Here is an 8,596-nt window from a genome sequence, read left to right as displayed (position 1 = left end):
GCTCCTGGATTCAGTATGCAAGAATGGAGCAGGATTCCCACATAGACCACTGGGGAATGAACAGTTGTTGGAGGGGCTCTTCAGCATGTTCCCATCCTGCCATCTACCAGTTTCCCCCCACTCCTAGAGATCTACCATCAGATTGTGAGCAAGGCAAAAATATGTCAGGCTTGCTTCAATCAGCAGCACTTGCTTTCATCATCATCACCTGCAGCTCCTGGCTTGCAGGACACATCCCAGAGAGCTGGTTTGCTTTGACTCCCCACTTTTCCTCCTGCCTGCTGGCTGGGAGCTCAGGACCCACTGCACACAGCAGTGCCCTGCTCCTTTCCAATGGGCTTGATGTCTGTGTCCACAAGCCAAACCTTGTGCTAGAAATAGGGTCAGCTAGAGCACTGCATATAGGTCCTCTGACCTTTCCCATGGCTCTACCGATCCTGAAATATAGCAGTCCCCACCCAACTGGGAAAGCAAGCTAGCACAGAGAGGCTATTTTAGGTATTTAAAGCACTGTCTTCTATGCCTGCACTATAATCCTGTGTGCAATATTAATTACCCAGCTAACACTGTTGCCATGACACTCCTTAAAGCCATCAAAGCCAACCTAAGCATATCAGACCCCCACCCCACCCTTCCTATTTGCTCCTGGACTCAGACAAAGTCCCAGTGCCAAGCGTTCATGGGACAGGCACCAACCATCTCAAGGGTTACCTAGCCCTCTGCACAGCACAAGAAAAGTCCAGATTTGGACTTTCGGAAGTTGTGCCTAATTCTGAAGCTGCATTCCATGAACTGACTGGATCCAAACATGCCCATTTTTAGGTCAAGTTGCAAAATTACTTTTTCCTTATCACAACATTGTCCTATCTTTAGAAACTAAAAGGGATGATTAGAGTTATAAGGAGAAAGGAAGAAAGAAATGAAGAGGGTGGGGTGCATAAATAGATCCAGAGCCCAAAAAGACACAAATATGAGATCAAAAGAGGATGAACCAAATTCTGAATAACCTGATGTATGCAACATTTACATCCCTGAGCGGCTGACACTTAAGAAGCCCCACAGGCAGCGACAGAACAGATCTGGGTCCTTCCCCCTCCCACCAGGAGCACAGCCCAAATACTGAAGATAACCCTCTCATACCTCCAAAAACTGGGAGAAGGTCAATCATATTTAACCTGCAATGAGGGCAGGTGCAAGAGAAATGCTTACTGGTTAAGGGTTTGTGCTAGGGAAAACTTTCTTCCAGAAAGCCAGAATCATTTTGCCCTCCATGTGAAAGCACTGGTGACAGTCCGTGCAGCGCCTGGACCTCTCACTTGCAGGGTCTGTGATCAGCACAGGCAGGATCCCCACAAGCTTGGCCAGGTGTACAGCAGGCACCTACAGGACTGTTTTTGGTCACACTGTGTTTCCAGGATTCAGTACCCCCCATGTACACAGCTTGAGGTTACTTCCTTTGTCTGATCCTGAAGGATCTTGGCTCTCGCCTACAGACCCTTTCTATACAGCAAGGTGGTCTTTCCTACATGATGTTGAACTCCCCTTGACAGCTACAGCAATGCCTGCAGATATTGCCAGAACGCTGCAGAGAGCCCTGAAACTGGGTGATAAAGCAAGCCCAGAAGTTCCCCTCACCATCATGGTCTCCCAGTGCCATATTCCCAGCTCTCATGCTGCAGATTTGCATTCAAAGAAAGAAAAACCATCAGGCAAATGGAGGTCATAAGCATGGGCACAAAGCCCCTCCAGGTGAGGGACTGCTCCTCCTCAGAAGTCACTGATGTCTATGCTTGGGCAGTGCTTTTTCTGGGGGTTCAGCAGGCAGAAAAGTTAGTGCACCCATAAGCTATAGACATCCCCATGGTTGTCACATATATCAGTCCTGCATGCTAGGAGATGTACTGCATGGCTAAACCAGGGACTAAAGGCAAGAAGGGTGAGAAGACCTGCCCTGGAGGCACATCTGTTTGCCTCACATGTCTCATTGCCCCTTGGGGCTATACCCTGCCTTCTTCCTAAAGGAGATGGAAGACACTCACCAGTGCTCTGGTCAGGCACTCCAGTGATGCAGGATCTTCCTTGATCGCCTTGGAGGTGGCCCTCAGTGTGAAGAAGCTGCAAGAACAGGGCTGGTCCTGAGTGAGTGGGAAGCCAGTGGCAGGGCAGCATCCAGGGACTGGCACATCCAACAATAACTGAAGGGGGTTAGGCTACTGAGGCTGGTGACAAAGACAAGTCCATCAGCAGCCCTAGAGAAGACAAGGTGACAAGTCAGGTCCAGGGTTCATCCCAGGAAGACCAGTCAGAGCTGGGAACAGAAAAACCCACAAAACAGCTGAGACAAGGACTAGAGGCTCAGGCCTGAACTTAAATGGAGATGCTGGATGTGTGGGCGGGGAGCCCAGGTGGGGCCAGTTAGGCAATTAAAGCTTATTAGTGCCCCCAGGTCCATGACACTCAGGCTATGTCAGCTGCAGAAACTGCTTTTTCCCTGGAGGAGTAGGGGTGCTCCTGGGTCTAGGAGAGGAGCACTGCTGATGGGTTGTACCATGTCCCCAGGCATCCCTTCCAGTGCTGGCACCAGCTGTTGGCTCTGTCCCCTGCTGTGCACACTCACGTGGGCCCAGCTTGGTTGGAGCTGTGCCCTCTTTTCTCCGGGTTATGGCACTATCAGCCCCATGTGGTCCATGCAACAGCACAGCAGTGGGGTTGTCTGTAGGGTTGTCCCCTGTTGCACAGGCATCGCTGCACAAGGCCAGCCCATATAATGTGTCCTGCAAAACATCTGGCTGCAGGCAAGGCCAGGCACCTGCTACCTGGGGTGGTGGGGCATTAGGTGGTCTTTCTACATTTTCTGTAAGCATTTCCTTGTGCAGATCCCTTCCAGCCGCCCTGGGCAGGGAGGGTCACACAGCTGAGAGAGCAGTAGTACCATACTTGGCCCCATACTTTATTTTAAGGCTCTTTTTAGATTCTTTCCCTGACTTAGTTCCCCTGTGTCCTATATTCTTTATTGTGCCGAGATTAGACACACATTGTCCCAGTGCAGGAGGACAGTGGGCCAATACAAAAGCAAAATGCTTATTCTCTGAGAACTCACACAAGACGTTGCCCCGAGGGTAAACCTTTCCTTTATTCCCCTGAAAGTTTGCCTTACCTTCCGTGTCCGCATCTGGGTGCACACTCCCAGCTAGGGATGGAGAGCAAGGAGCTGTAAAGCAATGAGCTACAAAGCAAGGAGCTGCTTCATTTACTGTAGGAGACATGAGTGGATCTTTTACTTCTGCTTATGAAATCCCATTTATGACAATATTCACACCTACAAGCAGCTGGCACCCTTCTTCGTATGCCAGAGGCTCTACTGGTGATGAGTTTCTGGCTAGGAGCGTTACCACTCACAACTGATATGTTAATGCAATTAGAGACAGCGCCAAGTGCAAAGCAGTATTTGTCCTGGTATTATTGGTGATAAAGGGGCCTCCTGTGTGAGCAGCAAGTCCATTTCCAATCCATCTGTATCTATGTCTAAAAAAGCTTTCATTTTCCCGAGCGCTGCAGCAGATTCTCGTGATAAATTGCTGCCATATCTTAGCTCCCAACTACATTACATCCTATTCAAATCCCCTTCATTATAACAAGAAGCAATATGACACCAAAAGCTTGTCTCAGGAATTTATGACACAGTGGAGACTCTTAGATCCACTAAACCCCATTAAAACCGTCTCCCTTATAAAACATACACCTTATTATGCACTTCAGCAGCGGGCAGCAGGTTGTCTTCTGCCAGGGCTCTTATTACCTGTGCAAGGGAGGTATGAGGAGAGCGTGCAAACAGGTGAGTCCCCGCTGAAAGCGTGGGGCTGGCACAGCGCCTGCACCTCCTGACTGGCACATGTCAGGAGCTTCAGGTGTGGGGAGGGCTTTCTACAGTCATCCTTTTTTTTTAATTTGCTTAGTAAGCCAAGACAAAAGAAAATGCACCCCATTCGCTAAAGCCAGTCTGTTTTTCAGGTCTCTTTCTGACATAAAGCCTCAAAAAATGGATTTGGGGTGGAACGTGATGTTACATTAAATCTGAAATGAAACATCGTGTTTTGTTTAAAGTCACTTAATTAAAATAATTTTACTCTCAAAATCTCTTTAAAAAATGTAACCTGTGATTTCAACAATGCATGCCAATTTCCTGATCTCTCCTTTCAGACATGCTCTCTGCTTGCAAACACACATTGTTTCAGTCTTCATTTCAGAGAGTAATTTCTGTTCCCAGCACTGTTGCCTGGATGTGCTTGTAGCAGCTTCTTGAGCTGGGGAAGCAGGAAAAGAGGAGAGAGATGTGGGGATGCTGATGAAGTACTCGACCAGGTTGCTTTGCAGGTTCAAGCCTCTCTGATCCCCCCATCCCATACCCACACCCTCCATGTAGCTCACACCATCCGCGCTCAGCTTCTGCTGGAGAAGCGAATGCCACCAGGCAGCACAAGGAGCAGTGAAGCAGCCCTCCTGCAACTGCACAGCGGTCGGGTATTCCTCACCCCAACGTGACCGGCCGCGTGAGCAACCAGGAGGCATTACTAGGACAGATGAACCTTTGGAGATGGGAAGATACAGCATTCCTCATGCCCGAGAAAATGATTTTGCTTTTCTCCCACACCACATTGTTTCTCTTCCCCCGCATTTCACCTCCCAGCTTTCACACCAAGCACCAGGCTGTGCCCTTCAGGAGTCCAGGTGGCAGCTCGTGTCTGATCAGCGTGCTGCTCATTAGACTAGGTAAATATGTTTGTGTTTTCCTCTTTTTACCCCTCGTTTAGTCTCATCTGACTGTATTGTTTACTGTACTGGATTATGCAAATCAAAATATAACCAATATTGAAAACAGGAAGGTAAACAAAACTTGTGCCCACTCTTCTGCACCATGTCAAGGACAGGAGTGCAGGCTCCCACCATGTCAGGACTGAGTCACCTCTGTGCAGCTACTGAGCGTGATCATAGAATCATGGAATCATTTTGGTTGGAAAGAACCTTTAAGATCATCGAGTCCAACCATTAACCCAGCACTGCCAAGGCCACCACTAACCCATGTCCCTCAGCACCACATCTACACGGCTTTTAAATCCCTCCAGGGACGGTGACTCCACCATTTCCCTGGGCAGCCTGTTCCAGTGCTTGACAACCCTTTTGGCGAAGAAATTGTTCCTGATCTCAAATCTAAACCTCCCCTGGCATAACTTGAGGCTGTGTCGTCTCTTCCCATCACTTGTTAGCTGGGAGAAGAGACCGACCCCCCCCTCGCTACACCCTCCTTTCAGGCAGTTGTAGAGAGTGAGAGGGTCTCCCCTCAGCCTCCTTTTCTCCAGACTAAACACCCCCAGGTCCCTCAGCCGCTCCCATCACACTTGTGCTCTAGACCCTTCACCAGCTTTATTGCCCTTCTTTGGACTCTCTCCAGCACCTCAGTGTCTTTCCAGTAGCACCCTTGATGCAGGGGTGGGTTTGTTCCACTTCTCTCCCGGGAGTGATCCAGCTTCCTACCAGCACTGACTCTGCACCCCAAAACCAGCCAAAGCAGGATGCATAGTCCCGATCACAAGCATCCTGTTGCAGGGCCGGCGTACTCATCTCTGTCCTGCTGCTGCTTCCCAAAGATCTGGATGCTCAACGGTCCTTCTGGAAGTGTACAATGAACGCAGCTGTGCTCAGCGCAGTGATGACTTAGGATGGCTGCCTCACACTGCACTGTCCCCTTGAAGAAGGGGGAGCTGGCTGGGGAGCTGGATTAACTCCATTTTGAGGTGGGTGATATTGTGATTTTGTACCAGAGGCGCCAGAGAGGCAAGCAGGAAGGTGAAATCCTGGAGAAGAGATGAACAATGAGAAGCGGGAGATCTGTCTGGATCACGCACACATGCATGGAATTGAAGAACCTGATGCAGAGTTATTGCATGCAGTGGAGTAATCTGTAAATAACTCAAGGTAACTCAAGTGCAACTAGACATGTTCATGTGGCTTTTAAAGACGTGTAGATCAAGACGATCAAATGTCTCTGTGACAGGATGTTATGGATTATTGATGCTGAGGCCAGAAAGGCTACTCTGTCCTCCTTCATCACCAAGGCCAGATAGTTTTACCAAGTGATTCCTGTTTCAAACCTATAATTTCTGCTTGAGTTAGGGCAGCTCTTTTAGAAAGACATCCAATTTCAAGTAAAATACTCCAGGTGAGGAAGAATCAACCATCTCCTCCTTACATTGTTTAAAGCCTAATTCCCTTCACTCTTGGAATGTGTCTTCTTTTCAGGTCGAATTTGTCTAATTTCAGCTTCCAGCTACCAGATCTTGTCACATCTTTGATCGCCAGATTAAAGTGCTCTCTGGTCTCAAACATATTCTTTTCTGCTGGGTACTTTCAGGCTTGTGTCAAGTAACTATTTAAAGTGCTTTTAATTAAACCTTTCATTATAAAACAAAGGTTTGGGTTTTTTTTCAGAGTTTCACTAACTTTTGTATCTCGTTCTTGGATTCTTTCCATGTTTTCATTATGTGTGACCCTGGAACTGGACGTTGAGCACATGGGTACTCTTGTTAAAGCAATGCACAGTCCCATATGAATGTGAAGACAGTGAATGTTGCTCTTTGTTGTTCTCCTCTTTATGGACTTCAAGTTCAGAAGGCTTCCACCTGATCCCACTACACTTTTCGAATCATTACTCTGTACAACAGTCCCAACTTGTGTATATATTTTTGTTCCTAGATGCGTGGATCTCCATTTCATTGTACAAAACTCAGACTTCTGGAACAAATTCAGCCTACCAAGTGATTGATGATGCCTTGGTGACATTTGTCTTCCTGCTGGGTTTTATACCCCCTTTAATTCTTGTCTCTGAAGACTGTACACTCTCTTCCAGGTCATCGGTAAATACTTGCCTGTTGGCTCTCTTCAGGAAGACCTAGTGCTCATCTGATGATTTGCCATGGGAACCACTGAGGGTGGTCTCCACAGTCCTCAAGGGACAGTGCATTCCCTACCACTTATACAGTACCTTTGGACTTATGGTTCACTCATGATCAATACTTTCACCTGCCAGAACATCCCACAGCTTCTCCATGGACAAAGAACTGGGCTGGTTGATTGAATGGAAACCAGAGTTTGGACAGACAGGGGTGGATGTGTGTGCACAAGTCCTGCACTAGCAGGAATCTGAAATGTGGCTGTGGTTTGCCTTGGACCTGGAAATTTCTCCCAGGGTCTGTAGGACAGATGTCGGTTTTTAATTACGATTCAGGAAAGCAAAAGGTAGAGGCTCTAAAGAAGGACAAGAGAGGCATACAAATAAGGTCTGACAAGTTTGTCTGGAAAAGAAACAGCTCAATCTGAGTTAGATGTTCCTAAGTTAAATATAAATGCAAAGCTGGGGAAAGTGGGTGTGCAGTGAGTGTATGTGTTGTGCTGGCAGGAGGAAGAGGACTGTAAGGAGTGCCAGCCCGACGCAGGGTTAGACATCCAAAGGCTCTGTCTGCAGCCAGCAGCAAGGAGGGCTCCTCCAGGGGCAGGTCCAGAGGTGGGGCTGCAGTGGGAAATCCCAACAGTGGAGAATTAGATCTGCAGAGACAATCTCTGTCTGTTAAAGTAACCAGGAAACCTGTGTGGTTTCTGGAGGGGCCAATCCTCCCACCTGTTTGGTGTTACATTTTGGGATTCCTCCAGCATGGTAAGGAAGATGGGAGATTATTTATCTGGAAAAGTTCCTCTTTAATTATTCTGTTATTCCACAGTTAAAGCAGCAATCACAACAAATCTTGCTGCAAGTTAGGAGGCAGTAGCGGAAACAAGATGCAATCCTACAGTATCACTGAAATCTCCAGGGGGTTATGGAGAAGATGGAGGAAGACTCTTCTGGAGGTGCATACCAAAGTTCAAGAGGCAACAGGCACAAGTTGCAAGGGAAATCCTGTCTGAACATGAGGAAAAGGTTCTTCCCTGTGAGGCAGGTCAAGCACTAGGCCAACAGCCCAAAGAAATTGAGGGATCTTCATCCTTGCAGATGTTCAAAATCCAACAGGGCAATGCCCTGAGCAACCTGACTTTGTTTCGAAGTTTTGAGCGGAAGGTTGGGCTGGAGATCTCTTTCAAACTAAATAATTTTGTGATTCTACAACAGTTTCAGGAGCAGCTTTTTCAGTAGTCTTTACAGCAGCGGCACTATGCAGGTCGGCAGTGTACTGAAGGGCAAACTGGATTGCTCCTGCATTACTCTGGATATTTATTACATGTTCTCTTAGGCAAACTAAGATCCTGCACTACCATAGAAAATAGACTTATTGGTGGACTCCAAAGCATCCTGACACCGCCTGATTCTCCTGTCCTGCAGCTGTTACTCCAAACTGGGCGCTCTGAAGCACAGTCAGCTTGCACTGTGAAGAGCTCAGCTGCATTAAAAAATGCAAACACCCACTGAATTTGATGCAGAAATTTTTTATTTCCAGATACAAAATTCTGACGTCTACATTTCTGATTTTGTATTAGATCAATCTTGTTGCCACTCCAAAACTCTCAGCTAAATGTTGCTGGATCACTTCGGCATTGCCCAAAATGGCTG

The sequence above is a fragment of the Nyctibius grandis genome, chromosome 22, assembly GCF_013368605.1.
Source record: "Nyctibius grandis isolate bNycGra1 chromosome 22, bNycGra1.pri, whole genome shotgun sequence".
NCBI classification, from domain to species: Eukaryota; Metazoa; Chordata; class Aves; order Nyctibiiformes; family Nyctibiidae; genus Nyctibius; species Nyctibius grandis.
This window is presented reverse-complemented; position numbering follows the sequence as displayed.